This window comes from Bos grunniens, chromosome 24, assembly GCF_055505025.1.
Source record: "Bos grunniens cultivar Pamir isolate PY7600 chromosome 24, Bosgru_T2T1.0, whole genome shotgun sequence".
In the NCBI taxonomy this organism is placed as follows: domain Eukaryota; kingdom Metazoa; phylum Chordata; class Mammalia; order Artiodactyla; family Bovidae; genus Bos; species Bos grunniens.
Genome location: NC_141188.1, coordinates 6,547,490 through 6,569,798, shown reverse-complemented (window position 1 = coordinate 6,569,798; position 22,309 = coordinate 6,547,490).

The window sequence follows — 22,309 nt, the reverse complement described above, 5'->3', positions numbered from 1 at the left end:
CCAATTATCAACCATTGGTAATGACAAAAATTTAAACTCATCTTAACATGTTTAATTCAGTGGATTATTGAATTGTGTTAAGTAACTGATTCAGTTTTTATTGCTGAACTCTCTTTAATTCTGAATCACTTAAGCAGGGAAACTGTTCTCAGTGGTGTTCTTCCTGCACCCAAAAACAAGGGAAGTCACGGTAGTTTTGGGCTTCTCAGGTGGCAAGTGGTATGCTTGCCAGTGCAGGAGACATGGGTTCGATCCCCTGGGTAGGGAAGAACCCCTGGAGAAGGGCATGGCAACCCACTCCAGTGTTCTTGCCTGGAGCATTCCACGGATAGAGAAGCCTACAGTCCATAGGGTTGCACAGAGTCGGACACTACTGAAGTGCCTTAGAATACACGATGTACAGCAAACTTTGTTCTTTTCTTAAATTGTTATCTCAATTTGCTGTGTTCATTCTTCTTTTCTTTCATCTCATTTAATCTATACTCCAAGACGCAATTGAGCACTATTATATTTAAACTAGAAAGTATCACCTTGCTTTTCTCTAATTTAAAAAATTAATTTGATATTGAACTCTATGTTTTCTTATATTATTTTAGTGTATATGCCTCATTACCATAAATAAATTGTGAACTTTTAGGAAGTCAGGAGCATTATCCTAGATCTACTTATATTCTCTGAATATGGGACAGTGACTTGAATGTATTAGGACCTCATAATTTTTCATAAAAAATAATTATTATAAATTGACAATATTAGTGTAAAATATTATATTGACAAATACAAATTATGTGTAAGACTGTCCCTTATTAAGACCCAGAAGTTGCAGTCACATTTAGACAAAGGATAATTTATGGTGGTGCTATTAACATTTTCAGAGAGAGGGACTTCTATTTGAGTGATCCAGATAATCAGAGAAAATTCATCTTTTAAGAGGCAAAGTGAGTGAACTTTTAGATGAGATATAAAAAAATAAATAAATAAATGCCACTTGTCCAGAAGGTGACTGAATTTAAAAGTTTGGGTTGCCAAGCAGAATGTGGTATTTTCACAGAAATTTCACCAAGCATGTCCTTTGTGAAGCATGCCACTAATTAGGCATCTGTGAGCACCTTATGCTTGATGAATTAAGCAAAAAACAACTTCTCTTTCCTACAGAAAACACATCCACAACTTTCAAAGAAAAATTAGCCACATCTGAAGGTTTCAAGACTGTCACAGTAATGAATTTTATTTCTTACATTTAAACTGCTGAAGATGGTTAATGGTTCTGAATTATTAAAATCCATTGCAATAAGTAGTGATGCCTAACATTTACTAAATGCCTTGTTGAGAATGAACTCTTCACACTGAAAATGGTTTCAGGGTTTATTCTTACAAGGCTCCAAAGCTAGTACATGACAAAGTGGGGGTTTGAACCTAAGGCAATTCAATTTGCAGACTCTGTGAACTTAGCCATGACACTGTATTATTCAATATAAAAAAGCTATGTATATTCAATAGAAAATTTATAGCAGACTGATGAATGTCAGACCTGAAAACTAGATTACCATTGACAATTTAGAAAAAGCAAGTATACCTTAAAAACAGTTACTAATAACATTTCATTAAGCAAGACAATCTTGTAGGAAGAGTAGCAACATGTTTGGAGTTCTTACACATTTTTTACATTTTGTAAAGGGTATACAATAAAACTTGGAATTTAAGACAGGTGGAAGGATAAAAACAAGTATATTACATTTTATTGGGTATTTATAATGAATAGAGCATTAAGATAAGTCCTTTAGAGGCTGTTTTAACTAACCCTCCCAAACCTTAGAAGCAGTTAGTACGTTGAAATCATTTTATGCAAATTTTATGTTTTTAAAAACTTCTTATTGAGCTATATGACATGTAACAGCACAGACCATAATGTACAGCTCAAAGAATTTTAACAAAATGAATACACCCATGTGACCAACCATAAAAAAAGCTGAATGCCAAAGAATTGATGCTTTTGAACTGTGGTGTTGGAGAAGACTCTTGAGAGTCTCTTGGACTGCAAGGAGGTCAAACCAGTCAACCCTAAAGGAAATCAGTCCTGAATATTCATTGGAAGGACTGATGCTGAAGCTAACTAAGTTCCAATACTTTGACCATTTTATGCAAAGAAATGACTCATTTGAAAGCCCCTGATGCTGGGAAAGATTGAAGGCAGGAGGAGAAGAGGACAACAGAGAATGAGATGGTTGGATGGCATCACCGACTCAATGGATTTGAGTTTGAGCAAGGTCCGGGAGTTGGTGATGGACAGGGGAGCCTGGTGTGCTGCAGTCCATGGGATTGCAAGGAGTTGGACTTGGCTAAGCAACTGAACTGAACTGATGTGACCAACAGTCATATAAAGAAATATTATTGTTATAGTATATAACATAGTATTATAGTATATAACCACTTATTGTTATAGTATCTTGTGACCCCACTTACTAAACACCAGCATTTAAATTTAAATGTTGTTCTTTTTCAGTTGCTAAGTCATATCTGACTCTTTTGCAACCCTGTGGACTGTAGCCCACCAGGCTCCTCTGTCCATGGGATTTCCCAGACAAGAATACTGGAGTGAGTGGCCATTTCCACCTCCACGAGATTGTCCTCACCTAAGGATTGAATCTGCTTCTTCTGTGTTGACAGGCAGATTCTTTACCACTGAGCCACCAGGGAAGCCCACTTAAATATAACCACTATCCTGTTTTCCAGTATTGCAGGTGAGCTTTACCTGCTTTTGAAAATTATATCAGCAGAATCATCTTTTATACACCTACATCACGTACTTTTCTGAGCATAACCCTATGGAATTCAGCCATATTTTACGGCTAGCAGCAGATTTGCTATAATTTATTTATTCATTTAACATGGATGAACCATTTAGATGTTTTTAGTTTGGGAATATTATGAATAATGCTGCTATGAAGACAGTTGTACATTTTATCTTAGCTACTGCCTAATATCCTTAATCAAATGAGATTTTGTTTCATTAAAGGTTAGAAACTTTTGTCAGTGGGAACACTGGTCTGCTATAAAGTACTCAATTCTCTCTTGAAGCAGAAATCTATAGTGTTATTGTGACATTAGGTGACATTAGCCACTGAGAGAGTCAATTCCTAGGCAGGTTGATAAGAAGTCTGGGGGTCCCAAGGTGATAGGGGTCTGGAATTCTCAAGGAGGAGGAAAGGACAAACTTTTTTTCCCCTCTACATTCCTTAGTCTTAATTACATAATATTTTTTTTTCTTTTCTTTAAGCCTGGAACTGATGATTATACAACAAACAACTCAGTTTAAACTCTGTACTAGGGATTATATAACAACAGTGTATCCTGATTGAGGACAGTTTCTTTTTCCTGAGAACCTTCTGATTAATCCTGATATTTTAGAATGTAAATTACAGGAGTGGGTCTGGTAGGATCTTTCTATTTTTAAGTTCTAATCCTGTTATCCTAAAATGTAAATTGTAGGAGTGGGTCTGGTAAAATTTTCACAAACTTGAGACATTCTTTTGATTTACAGTAATAACTAATTAAAAAGTATATAATTGCCTTGCTAAAGACTAGTCGGGGTGGGGGGGAACTCTCTATCCCCTTCTGATGTCTATGTCAGAAGCTTTCTCCGCCCCTTTTCATACTTTAACAAAACTCTGCAACACAAAAGCTCTTGAGTGATCAAACCTGGTCCCTGGTCCTGAAGCTAAATCTTCGTCTTTGGAGATCACAAATCCAACATTGTTCACCATAAGCTATCACCGCCTCATTTGTATGAGAAAATTGTTGTAATCATAATATCATCCCCCAAATTTTAGTCTTAATAAATCATCAATTGTAAGTTGGTACCTCTTCCTTGGAGGTTGTAATTTGTTTATATTTTTGGCCACAGAATTGTGCTTCTTTAATTATGAAGCATAAATTCTTTTAGACCAGCTGTTTATTTGCATCAAATCATCTATCAAGAATTTGGTTTTTATGGTAGCTGTTAGTATTTAAATTGCTTTAATCAATATGAAATGCCATCCAAATAATTTCTTTGTTTATAAATCTAATATTAAAATTTATACTCAAAAGTTGATAATATTGGAACAGAAGCTGTATGTGTTAAAGTGCAACAATAAGGCCAAATAACCTTGGTATTATCTTTTACTGTTGTTCTTTCAGAGTGAATTAAAAAATCTGTAAGAAATAATGTCAAAAATTAAAAGTAGCATCAAAGTAAAATATGCAACATGTTGATAGATTTACATGCTATGAATTTTCTCGTTTACAACAAACTTGAACAAGTTTGAATTACATACTATTTTCAGAAATGTGTATCATGGAGAGAAAAGCAACTTAGATTCCTTTTTTTATAGGTAATAAAAATAAAGTTCATTGAAATTAAATAACTGCCAAAAATACCCATCTTGCAAATGGATATGTATTTGACTTCAATATCCATGCTGTTAATCATTATACTATACCAGGCTTTTAGCCATGTTAATGGTTATGTTCCTTTGGTATATGCAAAAAACTTTGCTGAGTACCTACAAAGTTCCAGATGCTGTGGCATATCTAGGTATACAAAGATGATTAAGATGTATTGTTTACCTACATCAAGCCAGGAGGCTATTAGAGAAATTCAGAGTCTAATAAGATGTCAAGATTTGATACCACTCAAAGGACCATAACATGGATAATTGGATTTTTTTCCCAGAAATTGGTTTTTGTGACTTGGAAGTAAACCAGTGCTGTTGCAAAGGTGAACATGATTTCATTTATATAATGATTTAAACTATTTAAAAAATTAAGTATATAATCCCTCTATTTTAGCATTAGAAGTGAAGTGTTTTCCAGAATATTTCCAAGCAAAAATATTTCCACTTTCACTCCATTTTTTATCATGTCACCAAACCCGAGTCTTTTAAATTGAATGCAGTACAAGTATTTGGAGATCTCTCAGTTTGCTGTGTTAATTCGTACATCTGTGCACTGATTTCTTCTTCCTCTTCCAGGAATGCATTTTATGTTTGTCCATCTGGAAAACAGCTACTCATTGTTCAAGGCTCAGTACACATGTCACTTCCGGGAAGACTGACTCAATCCTACATGATTGCCAATGGCACAGAATTTACTCTTTGCTATTTTAGCATATTTACCACTTAATTGCAGTAATTTGTATTCAAGTTTTCAAGGTTCATACTTCATAAATGTGAAAGTTCCAGGAGGAACATCTCCTTCAGTTTTATATTTGTAGCACATGAAACGGTTGCATTTTCCAAGCATGGTTAATTCATCAGCACTGTGTAGGTTTTAACAAATAAGTCCTCAATAAGTTTTGTTAGATTTACAAATAATGATTTCTTTTTTGAGTGATTGAAAATGGAATTGTAGTTCTGTGTCCATGTGTGCATTACTAGCTTATAGAAAGAAAATTGATTTAGTACACTTGTCTTATGTATGCATACCCATGTTGTTATAATTGAAAGGTGTTCTTGTATTTAGCATCTGGTTAGGTTATTGCTCCTGTTCTAGTCTTCCAGTCTCTGTCATTCAGTCAGTACATTTAGATCATTTACGTTTAATGTAATTATTGATATGTTAGTGCTTAAGTCTGTCATTTATTTTCCATTGTTCTTTTTGTTTTTCATTTGTAGTTTCCCTTTTCCTGCCTTCTTGTGGGTTATTTGAGCCATTTAAAAAATTTCGTTTTATTTTTTGATAGTGTCTCTTATATAGCTTATTTTGCAGTTGTTCTAGGTATTACATTATATTTGTTCAACTTATTGCAGTCTACTGGTATCATTATTTTATAATGAAACAGAGAAGTTTAGAGACAGTTGTGAGTGGAAATTATTTATAAAAAGAATGTCTGAGAACTTAATAGAATTAAAGAAAGCATGAGTTACAGGATCAGAAAGTCCATTAAGTTGACAGCAGAAAGAATAACACTAAAACTATTCTCAGACACATCTTGGTAAAAATTCAGAACATACAAAACTAACATAAAGTCTGAAAGTCACCTGAGAGAAAGGACAAATGACCTTCAGGGAAACAATATTTAGCCTGGTGGACATTTCATCAGCAGTGGAGTTTGCAATAAGAAATGGAATACATATTTAAAATGCTGAGGAAACATAACTGTCAATCTAGAAATCAATATCTAGCCAACTTACAATTAAAGACTAAAAGCAAGATAAAGACATTGGAAAACAGAGGTGAAGAAAGCTGTGCATGTCTAGTTTAAAGTGACTAAACTTTAAATTATGCAGGAAAATAATTCTGATAGATGATACAAGTGAAGTGTTGATAGTTAGGTAGCACCTTAATTACTTTGATGATGCAAGATCTTTAACTACCTTGTTTATACACCCAGAAATAATTTTGAAAAATATGTATCACTTCACAATAAATAAAGCAAAGATCTATATCTTGTTTTCTACTTGTTTATACATCCTATGCTATCTAGCAGAACACTGATGTTTCTCTTCTCAAGATATCAGAGAATTATTCCTTTAGCTTTTGTAGTTTGTATGATGAGTAGAACTGTAGGTGCAATTTCTATTAAGCCTGGCTTAAATGAAATTTGTAGAAATCCACTGCAATACTATCTCCAGGGACTGAAACATGCTTTTTGATATTAATTTGGCAAGACTTTTACAAATCCATTAAAAATCCTTTATTCAGAAGTTATGCTTTGTATTTTAAATCCATATACACAGGGAAGGAGCAGTTTGAAGTCAAGGATAATGGAATAAAAGAAATGGTGTAGCCCTGCACAGCCTCTGCAGCAATCTTCTGTTTTCTTTTCTTTTTTTTTAAGTATCCATAAGATAGGACATTGAAGTTCCTAAGAAAGTGTCTATCGATCTTAGTGGTTCGTATATGTGTGGGGTTTTAGTCAAGAGAGATTGTGTCAGCACTTCCCCAGTGGTCCAGTGGTTGACTCTGCCTTCCAATGCAAGGGGTGCAGGTTTGACCCCTGCTTGGGGAACAAAGGGGCTACATGCTGCAGCAGGTGGCCAGAAATTCAAATTAAAATAAATAAAACTGGTTAAAAGGAGAGAGACAGAAGTAGTGTCTAAATACACTAAATACTGAGAACACTGCACGTCCTTGGGCCAGAGTGCTTGGCACTAAACTGAGCTATACCATGTACGTGCAGGTTGACCTTACAAAACTAGCTTTAAATTGTTTTCGGTGACATAGTTTTTTCTTTAATCAAATGGGAAATAAAAATAGTATTATTCTTAAACATATATATATGTGTGTGTGTGTTTATATACCTACACATAAATTATATACTAGAATCATACCCAATTGAAACATAGTAAATACTAGAAATATTATCAATTATCATGAAAACATACAATGCCTAGGTATATCAAGAAGAATAAAACCTAGAGAAAACAAAATAAATATTTCTTTTAGGTTCTCAACTGGCTTTCTATTCCCTTTAGTATGAATACAGCAGGGCTCCACTATATTATTTCCTGAAGCATCCTCTAAGATTCAGTGTTCCATCTCATGACTGATACTTTTAATGGAGGGATCAGACAGTGGATATTACTCCAAGTTGACATCTTCTTTTTTGTTTAAGCCAAGCACATAACCTGCACAGAAGAAAGGTCAGGTGGAGAGCTGTACAGAGAAACCCAAATCAATAATGCTATATGATAAAGATCATGTAAGAAGCATTATCACATCAACTCCACAGCCACTCTTGACATCAGCTCTTCCATGGCCATGTCCCAAGAGTCCCTAATCTCTTTCGTTTTCCACTAGGAGGTCAGATCAGCTCTTAACTGTCATCATATTTACATTAGTTAAATGATGCAGTTTCAAAATACTCAGTTAGTAGATTCTGCTTTCAGGAGAGCTGAGCCAGGTGTTAATTTGATCCTGGTGGCTATTGGTGACTCTCATTGTCCCTCCGCACTCAGGTGGCTCAGTTCATCATGTGAAAGTTGAAAGTGAAAGTTAAGTTGCTCAGTCGTGTCTGACTCTTTGCAACCCCGTGGACTGTAGCCCATCAGGTTCCTCCGTCCATGGGATTCTCCAGGCAAGAATACTGGAGTGGGTTGCCATTTCCTTCTCCAGGGGATCTTCCCAACCCAGGGATCGAACCCAGGTCTCCTGCCTTGGAGGAGGAGCCACCTCTGAGCCACCAGGGAAGACCAGTTCATCATAGGAATCCCTATCTCAGAAGGGTTCAGTTTCTCCTATTGCAATCAGAGTCCAAACTATTTTCCTCTTTACTCTGAGGCACCATTAACAGAGGCACTTCGTTCATTCTCCCCAGAGGCTGTGGGTAGGATAAGCTGTATAGTGGATTCTATATAGCTTATATATTAGGCTTCTAGGAAACAAAGTCACCACTCAACAGAGCTTTAAATTAGCATACTCAGGAAATCAAGAGCTCCCAGTGTGATTAGCATACAGCTGCTAATTATCAAGTGAAACGCTGCATCAAAGAGAGAGGGGAGTTGACTGCCGATTTGGGTGTTAACATGACATGATCATGATTTCAAACCACTTTACTTCAACATTTCAGTTATTGAACATATGTCTCTAATTTCCCAGGATGCAAAATTTTATTGGAAAGATATACAAGGCAACTATTTCTTAAAGCACATCTTAGAATTGTTCAATAAATTCTTTTGAATATTGTGTGATACACCCTTGCAGACAGCAATATGTTAAAAATTGTGCTCTTTCGTAAAAATTAATGATAATAAAGATGCTGTAGAAGCTACAAAATGCTTTACTATGTGTAGTACATACATACATAAATAACAATAATGTATTTTTAATATAACCAGCTCCTCCAAATATGTGACCAAGAGTTATATCTATTTAATCTTTCCAATTTACGACTTGAACACGCATCACCTTTGTTCTTAGAAATTGAGTATTTCACTTTTCAATGCCTCTGGCTGGCTCTTTGAAACAGTAAATTTTCAACAATTTCTACAATTTTCTCTGTTAGAAGGATAGTGGATTTATTTCCAAATTATGTTTTTGGAGAAAAAATAAAGTCTGGGCATTTGAGAGCTGCCTTTGCTCCACTCTGCCCCACGTGTTTCTGTGCAAAAGCCGTCTTCCATAATGAAGCAGGTAACGTCCCACTCTGCAGTTTTGATTGGGCACTTCTTTATGGAGGGTACAGAGAACCCCATGCTTGGTTTCCCAGCAATGATTTTTTTTCATATTCACATGGTGAACCATTGTTCACAAAAGCGTAGGTCTCTAGGTAGCATGAATGGGTTACAAAAGTCTGGAAGGAAGTAATAGTTGTCCATGGCTGAGAGGTAAACTTTAAGAAAAGTATGTGGCCATGGATGAGTCTTAGAGAATTATGGAGGTTTTATGTCCTGATTGATCACTTTAAGCCAATAGTAATTTTATATGTTACTCTGTGAGAAAATGTCTTGAGAGATGTGATTGAAATCACAAGAGTAGAAACAAAATACTCGGAAGAAAGTAGCTGTTCCAGTTAGTGTTGTTTTCAGTTGAAAATTTATAGATAGATAGATCAAAGATCTACAAAGTAATTTTAATTCCCTTTATAAAAAGAGGGGAATGTTTGTCACTTATTATTTAATATATATTTTCTATTTTTATAAGGTTTGGGGAGGAGGAGATAGAGGAGAAAGAACAATATGAAAGATGAGGGCTGAGACAGTACCTCAAGACAGAGATCTGAGTCCTGGGGAATATTATCACCAAAAAGGACACCCATGTCAAGAGCGTGGGGACAGAGGAGCCCATTCAACCCTGGAGAAGATGGAGCCTGTGAGACCAAAGAGAGTGCACAAAAACAATGCACTCTTTTGGATACGGTTGCTTCCTGTGGGGATATGAGTTAATAATTCTGAAATAGCTCTACATGCACACTGAAACTGAGCAGTTAAATACATGAATAGCTGCGGTGGGAGCCAGAGTTCTCACTGTTGGAGTAAAAATCGTAAAGAAACTAGAGAAGGATTTTCGAAAGACCCATGTGGTCATCAGAGTTGCAGACATCCTTATGGACTCATATTTAGCTTAATAGATACAGATGGTTAACCAGTAGAACTGCGTATACATATGCACATATATGTGCTTTAGAGGCAATGATGTACTGTGACGTAAGTTATTTCTAACAATATTTCACTTACCCTAATCTCAGAAGGTGCTGTATTTGATTTGCCTACAGATTTTTCTTTTTGAGATGTAAATATGAGTTCAGCACATTGTGAACCTTGAGTTTAAGTATTGTGTGTGTGTGTGGGTGTGTGTGAGAGAGAGAGAGACAGAGAGACAGAGAGACAGAGAGAAAAAGACAGAGTTTAACGGGACGTCTTTGCATTTACAGGCTTAAGTCCCGTGAATGGTTCAATTCAGGACCTATTGACTCTGATGGAGTTGACTGAATGACGAAAAAACATGCAATAAATGTTAGCACCTTCTAGAGCCATTTGTCAGGGATGACTAAATCGTGAAAAATGGCAAAATGAGCTGTAATCTGTTGAATAAGTCATCATCTCTATACACCTAAATAAAAGCCTGGGGGGATATGATTTCAAACAACAGCCCCAAAACTCTAGGAAAGATAGGATTCTCCAGTGAGCATCTAAAAGTACAGGAGAGGGAGAGCCTGCTTTGTTGACAGTAATCTAAAAATACAGATAAAGTCTTTTTAGAAAGATATTCTATTCTGCTTTACATCTTTGTAGAGGAAAAAAAAAACAAACTTTCAAACAGAACTCAGCATTGCCAGAGCTCAAATTTGTACCTTTCTGTTTACCTGCAGTTACCTAATATATCTCTCAGGTATGTTTTCTTGCTTAAAAATGAGCATTTTATTAGTATTTCTTCTCCAAACAGGCTTATCTTTCAGCCTGCAGCCCACGCTTAGACGACTTTGCAATTACGATTCTCTTATGTTTGCCCAGTCGTGAGAAATATATCACAAATTTAAGCTGTTTCCAGTCTGTACAATACAAATGAAGTTATATTGTGGAAGACTGCTAGGGGTGTGACTTTTTAGGGGAGATTTTGGTCTGAAATAGAGGTGGATTCTGTTTCCTAACTAGTTAGTCCTGACTATAAGGCAGTGAATTCTTTTGAACACAATGTGATGGACCGCTGTTGAGAAAGGTTTAAGATAAAATCCTAGTTTTTTCTTTTCAAAGTAACATTAAGTAATAATCAATTTTAAGTGCAGTGTTTTCTCAGCCTTCTGAGGTTCTTTGCAATATTTTAAAAGTATAAGCAAGGAATTGTTGTTGTTTAGTCCTTAAATCATGCCTGACTCTTAGTGACCCCATGGACTGTAGCCCACCACGCTCCTCTGTCCACGGGACTTCACAGGCAAGAATACTGGAGTGGGTTGCCATTTCCTTCTCCAAGGGATCTTCCCAACCCAGGGATCAAAGCTGCATCTCCTGAACTGGCAGGTGATTTCTTTCCAAAGAAATTTAATGAGGAATCCCAAGACACCAGGGAAGCCCATTAAGCAAGGAAAAACTCCCCTAAATTTTTCTCCATCCCTATGTTAAAAAGTACATTAAACACAAAACCTCAACTTTAGTCAAATTATAAGTTTCCAACAAACACACCATTCCCACTGGAGGCAAGATATTCATCAAGATAGTGATGTCTTCCAATTCCAATGATTTCTGTCTCATTCATGATCCCGAGGGCCACAGAATCTCCCTACTCACACATATGATGAAGATATGAATCAGCATGCATACAGTTTTCTTGGCATAAAGCGTACTATAAAGATCTTTGCAGAGCCACTATACGGTTTTGTTCCCTTTGCCTTTGTAACTTAAAGATTTTTTTCCTCTGGTTAATGGAACAACGCACAGTTAATAATTCCTTGTGAAAGATTTTCAAACCAGCCTTTCCCCCAGATAAAGAGCCATTTGCCATAAGGCATATACTAAAGAAGCTATTTTGGCTTATGAGGTTAAAAATCCTCCAAGATTCCCTGGACCAGTATCTTAATGGACCCTGGAATCTATGTAAAGCTAAGCTAAGATGATAAAACATTTAAAATGCTAGGTATAAGTTTTCACAGGTTTTGATCATTGCTATGCTTCAAGATTTCATGTACTCACGCCAATCTCCAAGTCATATTTTATATTCTTGTCCAGAGCACACCACTGTGATTAAGTTGCCTACTGAGACTTCCCAGGTGGCACAGTGGTAAAGAATTCACCTGCCAATGCAGGAGACATGGATTCTATCCCTGGGTCAGGAAGATCCACTGGAGGAGGAAATGGCAACCCTCTCCAGTGTTCTTGCCTGAAAAATCCCACGGACAGAGAAGCCTGGTGGACTATAGTCCATGGGGTCACAAAGAGTCGGACAAGACTTAGTGACTGAGGCTTGGTCACAAATGCCCACCCAAGGGGTGGTATGAAATCAAGGGGGTTTCATAACAGAATCAATATTGCAACTTTGCAAGCTCTATGTTTTAAGCTATGTCTTTAATGGAGACAATAAACATGTAAGAATGCACTGTTCTCCTTGAAAGATATTAGTGAGTTGTATTTCTAATCAAAACAAATTATCATAACATATCATATTAGTGTGAGAAGTTATTTACGTATTGGCAAACAGAAGACAAATGTAAAAAGCTTTTTTACAAAGACTTTAAGAAAACAGCAACATAAAATTGTCAAAATACTACATTTCTATTTCTCATCATCCTTTGCTTGTTTATGAGTAAAGCTATAGAACTAGTAATCTATGATTTTGGAATAAAATTGTAAAATCCCTTTCTTACTGTTTTCTCCCCTAAATTCCCTAGAACAAAACTGATGTATAGAACAGTCTTTTGGACTCTGTGGGAGAGGGAGAGGGTGGGATGATTTGGGAGAATGGCATTGAAATACATATAATATCATATATGGAACGAGTCGCCAGTCCAGGTTCAATGCACGATACTGGATGCTTGGGGCTGGTGCGCTGAAACGACCCGGAGGGATGGTATGGGGAGGGAGGAGGGAGGAGGGTTCAGGATGGGGAACACGTGTATACCTGTGGTGGACTCATTTCGATATTTGGCAAAACCAATACAATATTGTAAAGTTTAAAAATAAAATAAAATTTAAAAAAAAATAAATAAAATCAAGAATAAGAAAAAAAACACACCTGAAATTTGTATTTACTGCTCCATAAATATTCCAAATATGACTATGTCATTAGTAAACCTCATTTCCTCACAGCATCTCCTCGGATGGAGGAACACATTTATCCATCAAATAATGACGTTTCTTTGGATATTAAGCTTTGAAAGAACTCTGCTGTATGCCACGCTCTCCGGTCCCAGGTTGATGGAAGGAAGGCTGTTAGCTTCTTAAGGCACTCACTGAGGAGGGTGGGTGTGGAGTTAGGACAGAGGCTTGTTAAAAGGCCACAAACCTCACTGTTCTTCCTGAAATGCAGGTGTTTTTCTTAAACACATCTTGTCTGGGTTGCCGCAAGCCTTCAGTTATCTTCCAGGGTTCTGAAATAGTTGCCATTGGTGATATTTGCCAGCTTTTCCCATTGCTTTTACGGAAGCGTGAATGTTCAGAGGTGAGTACTCTGCCCTTTGGCTGATGTTCGCTGAAGCGCCTCATACAGAAGGAGCCACTACCAGCTCCTCTGGGCTGGGAGGAACTTCCCACTTTCTCCCATTTCCTACGACATCAGTATTCATTCCATGACGGTTTTCTCACCCCAACCCACACCTCTGTACATAATCTATTTATAAAATTATTTTTGTTTAAATTCTGTTCAATGCATCAAATTTTTCCTAACTGAACCATGACCAATACAGTAATAATATTCAATAGACACCAAATATTATAAACAAATGTCTACGTACAAGACAGAGTGCTAAATTCTAGAGTTATTTTAAAGAGGGCCAGAATAGATTTTCTATAACAACATAATTTTTGAACTTTGCCTCTTAATAAAATATTTCCTTTAAACCGGCTTTGCTTTAGATATAATCCATTCATGGACCTTTATTGTCCTTTAAGCAGCTGCTACTTATTAAAAAACAATATACCTACCCAAACAAAAAGAGAATAACATGCATTTGTCTAGCTAATATTGAGATTAATATTTTTCATTAGTATTTTAAATGAAATATCTGTAAACATTTGAGGAGTGAAATTATAAGTTTTATTCTAATTTCAAGTGTTTTTACTTTGAGATACAATATTTAGATAATAAATATGGCTTGATTTTTCTTAGTGAGTACTGTTTGTGTAACAGAAACATTTTGTTTGGGGATTTAATGTAAATAAAATAATTTTTTAAAGAGGTAGAGAGTTCCACATAAGCACACTTGAAAGGATTTTAATTGCTACATTGTTTATAAATGCAATTCTATAATAGAAGTCTGTTTTTACAGGTACAGAAGATATACATGGTATTTTAAATGTCATTTAAATGAAATAAAGTATTTTCTGTTGTAATAATTTCAAAATACAGTATGAATACATGAATATGTGAAATAATAATATACAAGCTTTCACTGGGTGACCTTGCTAGGGAGTTACTTTTTTTTTTTTTGCAATACTGTGTCTTCGTTATGGCTCCGGGCTTTTCTCTAGTTGTGGAGCATGGACTACAGAGTACGTGGGCTCAGTAGTTGTGACAAGAGGGCTTCTCTAATTGTGGCATGCGGGCTTAGTTGCATGTGGGATCTTAGTTCCTTGACCAGGGATTGAACCCGCGTCCCCTGCATTGGAAGGTAGTCCTTAACCATTGGACCACCGGGGATGTGCCGAGAGTTACTGTTTGATGAGTACAAAGTTTTAGTGTCATAAGATGAGAAGGGTTATGGAGATGGGTGGTGGTGATGTTTGCACTACATTCCAAATATATTTAAAAGCACTAACCTGTACTTTTTAAAATGGTTAAAATGGTACAATTTTGTATTCAGTTCAGTTCAGTTCAGTTGCTCAGTCCTCTCCAATTCTTTGTGACTCCATGGACTATAGCACACAAGGTTTCCTTGTCCTTCAGCATCTCCTGGAGTTTGTTTAAACCCATGTCCATTGAGTCCATTGGTGATGCCATCCAATCATCTCATACTCTGTTGCCCCCTTCTCCTCCTGCCCTCAATCTTTCCCAGCATCAGGATCTTTTCCAATGAGTCAACTCTTTCCATCAGGTTGCCAAAGTATAGTATACTTTACCAAAATTTAAAAAAAAAATGAGGGTAAAAGTCATGGGAAAAATTATATTCATATGAAACAATGTAATATTCATAAAGGGAGCTTTCAAATAAAAAATACAATTATCAAAATATAAAATCCAGTAGAGAGTGAAAAACCAATAGCCTCTAAAGAAAACTGGATTAGTAATACAAAGATCAGCACAGCAATTTTTTGAAAACTAATTGAAAATAAAGAAAAACAATAAAATATGCATGTGTTATAGATCCTCAAGGCTCCATTTGCAAATAATATGAATTCTATTAGGACTTTATAAGAGCAAAATTCAACAAAATGAAAGTAGATACTCTGAAAAATAACTTGGCTCTTGAGATGCATATGAGTCATCAAGTACCTAGGTAAAATTTTTTAACAATAGATTCATATCTGGGCACTTCTTAGTACTTTTTAAAAAAATTCAAGGTTATAAAAAACACATATGTGTTGTAAAAGACACAAAAAAAGTACACATAAAAATACAGACAAAGAGTTGCCTACAATGAAGAAGAAAGCAGAACTGGTATTCTTCCTTTTGCCTTCTGGCATCTCTATATTCTTTGAGTTGTTCATTTTCACCTGCTAACTCCTGTTGGACTCTTTTGCGGCCCCATGAACTGCAGCTCACCAGGCTCCTCTGTCCATGGGATTCTCCAGGCAAGAACACTGGAGTGGGTTGCCATTTCCTTCTCCAGGTGATTGTCCCAACCCAGGAATCAAATAGGGGTCTCTTATAATCTCCTGCATTGCAAGAAGATTCTCTACCATGAGCTACCAGGGAAGTATTCTTTGAGACATCCATGCAATTTTCAAATCTTACACACTGAACATTCTTTCAGTACAGGGTTGGGGTCAAGTACATGACCCCTGCATCAGCTCATCTTGGGTTTGTTTCCAGTGAGGCTGCTACCGTGTATACAAGATCTATATTCCTTAGGAGCTTGAGCTTATTCACCATCAAAATGTGTGGATACACAGCTTATGTGTTATGAGGTTGTTATCAAAATTAATTGAGATGACACGTCATCAGAAGCTCACATGAGCCGGAGACACAGCTTACCTGTTACAGGTCAGAGTACAGAGGAGCCCATTGAAACAACAAACCAACAAAGAAAGAGTTAATCCTTGAATTACTTACTGCAGTGATACAAGCAAGAGGGAAACATCTGAGAAAGCACTGACTCCTGCTTTGGGATGGTGCACAGGCACAGGGGGGTCATCTCACTGTTGAAGGAGACTGAACAAAAGCCCGGGCTTCCCAGGTGGCACAGTGGTAAGGAATTTGCCTGGCGGTGCAGGAGGCACAAGAAACACGGGTTCAACCCGTGGGTGGGAAAGATGCTCTGGAGGAGGAAATGGCAACCCATTCCAGTATTCTTGCCTAGGAAATCCTATGGCAGAGGAGCCTGGAGAGCTGCAGTCAGTGGGGTCGCAAAGGTTCAGGCAGAACTGAGTGACTGAGCCTGAACAAACGTCCTTGCAGTTTTAAGGAACCTGGAGGCATCAGGTGAATGGAGGGTGAGGCGGAAGGGCTAAGAGTGGGAAAGCCCTGGGACTGAGTCAGAGTGGGGAATAATGACTTTATTCTTCCAGAAAACCAGAAAACCAATGCTTGTTTGTTCCAAGTGGCTCCCAGGAGATTAGAGTGACTAGTCCTGTTGGTCTCTAGAGGTGGGGTAAATTTCCACTGACCCATCGTTGCTGAGGAGATTACTGTTCACCCACACCCATCAGCTTCCAGATGCAGGTGAGTTAGAATTTGCCCAATCCTCAGTGGCAGCAGTGAAAGTTTGCGGTTAAATTCCTCCCAGAAGAAACTGAGACCTCGGCATTTTCTCATGGTCCCTCTGTGCTGAGCCCCTGGGGAAGGCAGCGGGGAATACTCCTGCCTGCTCAGAAACTGCCTGTCTGTTTTATGCAATCCTGGTGGTGTCATTGGCTTTTATTTCTATTTATTGTTTAAAATATTTATTTGGTAGTGTCGGATCTTACTTGTGGCTCATGGGGTCTTTATCTGCAGCACACAGAATCTTTTTAGTTGCAGCATGTGGGAATTAGGTCCCTGACCAGGGATTGAACCCAGGCCCCCTGCATAGGGCACAAGTCTTAGCCACGGGACCACCGGGGAAGTCCCCACTGGCTTTTAGAGCTGGCGGATGTGGGAGCCAGTGTCCCTGGTGACACCCAAATAAACTGGAGTGTTGGATGTGTGTTTCATATCCTCTTTGCTCCTCAGGGAGAAGCTGGGAGTTGGGGGTCCCTCTCAACTGGGAAGTGCAGTGCCCGGGGAGGGTTTGGGTAGCTGAGTTTGTCTCACATTTTCCCGCCCGCTTCGATGGGGCTACTTTCTCAGTCACTGGATGTGCAGTTGTCTCTCAACTGGTTTCTGAATTCCTCTCAGAGGGGATTTATCTGCATGTAGCTGCATACTTGGTGTGCCTGTAGGAAGAACAAGAGTCAAGAGTGTCCTAGTCCTCCGTCTTGCACCATTTCTGTCTTTTTCTCCTAAGACCTTCAACTGATTGCATGAGGCCCACCCACCTTTTGGGCAAGGATATTATAGAGTGGATGAGGATAATATGCTTTACTCACTGTCAACTAATTTAAATGTTAATCCCATCTAGAAAATACCTCCACAACACATCTTCTGGTATTTGATTAAATGTCTGGGTACTTAATCAAATGGACACACCAAATTAGCCAGCATAGCGAGGAAGTCTGTATTGGAATTCTGCTTGTTATTAGAGCTCCTATTAATATTTACTATTTCTTAAATTATTTTCATTTCCATCAACAAAGTATTAGAATATTCTGTCTGTTAGGGACAGAAAAGTGAACCAATCATAATATGTATATGTAAATATATTCACACATAAGATAAAGCTGTATGGAGAGACTGTTTCTTGTGATAATAGAAAGCTGTCATCTTTGTGAAGTGAAGAGAAAGTCGTTAAGTCTTGTCCAGCTCTTTGCAACCCCATGGACTAGAGTCCATGGAATTTTCCAGGCCAGAATACTGGACTTACTTTCCCTTCTCCAGGGGATCTTCTCAACCCAGGGATTGAACCCAGGTCTTCCACATTGCAGGCAGAATCTTTACCAGCTGAGCCACAAGGGAAGCCCAAGACTACTAGAGTGGGTCGCCTTTCCTTTCTCCAGGGGATCGTCCCAACCCAGGGATCAAACCGGGGTCTCCTGCTCTGCAGGCAGATTTTTTACCAGCTGAGCTTGCAACTGATTATTCTTAATCAATTCAGTTAACTGTGAGGCCACCTGTGAGCACACCTTATGAGGTTGGCACCTAACAAATTAGGCAAAAATTGAACACAAATTTTGAGAAAAATCAATTAATTGAAATGTCAGTTCCTTTTACCAGAGATTTCTCAAGACCTAAAATATAATATGATTTGCTTTATTAATTTGAAGGACACGAACATATACAAGCCTAAGAAGTGAAGTGACACATGTTAAATAGTATTTTAAGCTATTTTGCAGTATTCACAAGTTGCCATTATTTTATAAATCATGGAAACTTACTCTGCAACATGGCCTGGGATCTAGTGGTTACCGAAGAGAAGGCTTTGGTTTAAAGAGCATCCTGATAAAGGCCTTTCTTTCATTCCTCACCTGACTACAGTACGGGCTGCCTCTTGGACCTGCTGAGGGATGTGGGAAGCCCTCCTCCGGCACGTGGCCCGCAGAGTGAGCCGTACAGTAAGGAGACAGAGAGCCCAAGGGAGATGAGAAAAGGTGCGAGACGTCCTGAGTGGACCCCACACTTGCTTTATGTCATAATCTGAAGGGGGCTCCGAATGCCTCACTTTGTGTTTGATGGCTGAGCCTGTCTGGGAAGGACAGCTGCCCTTTGTGGGTGGGGTGGCTTTCCTGTTGGCTGGGTTTTACCCTCCTGTTCTCAGGGACACCTTTGAAATGTGCACACAGCTGCTTGCTCCGTGATTATATTCTTGGCAATTTATGGCTCTGTTATGTTCTGTTTCCTTCTCTCACTGTCTCTCTTCACATACACACACACACGCACACACACTCTTTGAAAGGACAAAGGAGCACTACCAAGGGTTCCGCCCACTACCCTGAGCCATGTAATTTCGGTTTTGACTTACTCAGATATATGCAGCATAAAGACCTCACCCCTCACTGTACTCATCTCTTACTGGCAACGTGAAGTCAATGTGCCAATCCTTCCGTGCTTTAATTGATTGGATGAAAATTTTCAGACATTGTTAATGAGTTATAATCTCATCTCCACTAGAGCAAGTCTACATTAGAGTAATGCTTTACTGGAACTTAACAATATCTTCCAGGCAAATAAGTAAACAAACATAAATCAGAGTAGCTATAGAGAGAGAAAGGGGGAGAGAAGGAAAGGGTAAATGGAGTGGTGGAGTAAGTTGGTCTACACTGTCTGCTACCACGCATCTATCCACAGAACATGATGGCCTTCAAGACCAAAGCAGTGGGAGCTTTTTGGTGAAACCTAAGAAGGTTTTGTTTTTTTTTTTTTAAGTTTTTTAAAAAAAATTTACTGGAATTTTATCAGTAAAATTTAACATTTTACTGGATTTAAAAATTTTACTGGAATATAGTTAACTTACAATGTTGTATGAGTTTCAGGTATACAGCAAAGTGAGTAATTTCATGAGTTTCTCATTATTGGCAAAGAGTTGAAGCGCAGTGTCTAGAGAGCAGGGAAGTCAGTTGAAATGCCTTCAGGAAGAAACTGAAGAATTAATTAGGGTCCATGGAGAACCCTGAGGTCATGTGGTGGCTCAGTGGTAAGGCATCCGCCTGTCAATGCAGGAGACAACAGGTCCCATCCCTGGGTTGAGAAGATCCCCTGGAAGAGGAAATAGCAACCTACTTCAGTGTTCCTGCTGGGATAATCCCATGGACAGAGGAGCCTGGTGGGCTGCAGTCCTTGGGGTCGGCAGTAGTTGGACATGATTTAACAACTCAAGCACACCACCTCCATGGAGAACTCCACATTAAACAAGAGTCAGGGGGATTGACATAAAGATCCTCAGAACCAGAATATCTCTAAAAGGGTAAGCCTTAAATTGGAATCTTTATAAATCTGATGTTATATTCTAAGCATCAGAAGTTTGAAAATTTTAATTTTGAAGAGTATCCTCTACAAAATCACAAAATGCCTATTTCTTTGTACTTTAAATACCATACAAATGTATTTAACATCTTGGACTTAACAATAAAATATGTACTGTACTTTGAAAGCTTATTAATGTTCTATAAAGTTTTACAATGTTCTATAAAGCATAGACTTTTCAATTCTAAAGTGACGGAAAAAAGGAATGTTATTTTTCAGTTTTGGAGAAATTACCTCTTTGTTGTATGTTAATCTGTTAGAAATATAACCAGATAAACATAACTTTTGGTTACTTAAAAACAAATGTTAAAAATAAGGAAAAAGAAGCTTTCTTTTTCAATACTAAAGTCTTCACAGCAAGTAATGTGAATTCCTCTTCAGTCTTTCTGTTCTATTTTGCATCTTTTTCTCTCAGAAACAGTGTACATCCCTCTAGATTTTTTAAAAGATCATTTTGAACTTGTTCTTTTTTTCTTCTGTGTATAATTTAGCAACAAACCCTATCATGTCTTAACACCATTCTGGCTCACACATTTAGCAGTTATATTTTTATGAAAAATGACTGAAGGGAGACACTGGTTATCTTCTTACTCTTACAATAGAGAATAATACATTTACTTTCAAGGGAGAATTCACAATGAATCACAGCAATTTTCCTCAGTGCCAAGTGATACATAAGTACTGACAGCTATAATTTAGGTACTCACGTTTTTTCTTAATATTTAGAACCAAGGTTCTGTCTATCCCAAGCCAAGCTATGATTGATAAATTAAGTCAAGTAAATTAGGTTGAATATTTTAAGTAATCAAATCATTCACAAATCAATTCAATCTTAATAGTTGACTTTGTAATTCCAAATGCAGGGGAAAAAATTAGCCACTATTTCTAGGAAGGTTCTGCAGTTTTTCTCACTGATACATCTTATATTTGATTGATTTTTTTAAAGAAAAAAGGAGAAGTGGGACTTGCATGGCACTCCAGTGGTTAAGACTTTGCCTTCCAAAGCACGGGGCACAGGTTCAATCCCTGGCCGGGGAGTTAAGATCCCTCGTGCCATGTTGCCAAAAAGAAAAAAACAAAGCATAAAACAGCGATATTGTAAAAATTCAGTAGACTTTAAAAATGGTCCACATTAAAAAAGAAAGTCTTAAAAGAAATACAAAAGGAAAAGGATTTCAGGGCACAGGGAAATCTGCTCATTATTATATAGCAACCTAAATAGGAAAAGAATTTTAAAAAGAATCAGTTCAGTTCAGTCGCTCAGTAGTGTCCCACTCTTTGCCACCCCATGAATCGCAGCACCCCAGGCCTCCCTGTCCATCACCAACTCCCAGAGTTCACTCAAACTCACGTCCATCGAGTCCGTGATGCCATCCAGCCATCTCATCCTCTGTCGTCCCCTTTTCCTCCTGCCCCCAATCCCTCCCAGCATCAGAGTCTTTTCACATATATAGGACTTCCCTGATAGCTCAGTTGGTAAAGACTCTGCCTGCAATGCAGGAGCCCCTGCTTCGATTCCTGGGTCAGGAAGATTTGCTGGAGAAGGCATAGGCTACCCACTCCTGTACTGTTGGACTTCCCTGTGGCTCAGCTGGTAAAGATTCAGCCCGCAACGCGAGAGACCTGGGTTTGATCCTTGGGTTGGAATGATGCCCTGGAAAAGGGAACGGCTACCCACTCCAGTACTCTGACCTGGAGAATTCCATGGAGTTTATAGTTCATGGGGTCTCAAAGAGTCAGAAACGACTGAGCGACTTTCACATGTGTATATCTGAATCACTTTGCTGTACATTTCAATCTAACACAACACTGTTAATCAACTACATTCCAATATAAAATAAAGAGTAAAAAAAACTAAAAAAAGGAAAAGCATTTCAAGTTTGAAATACTTCATATTTTTTGATATATAAGACATGCATTTTGGTATTCATTCTCTATTAATTATTCATGAATTAATTATAATCATATTATAATACTATGAACC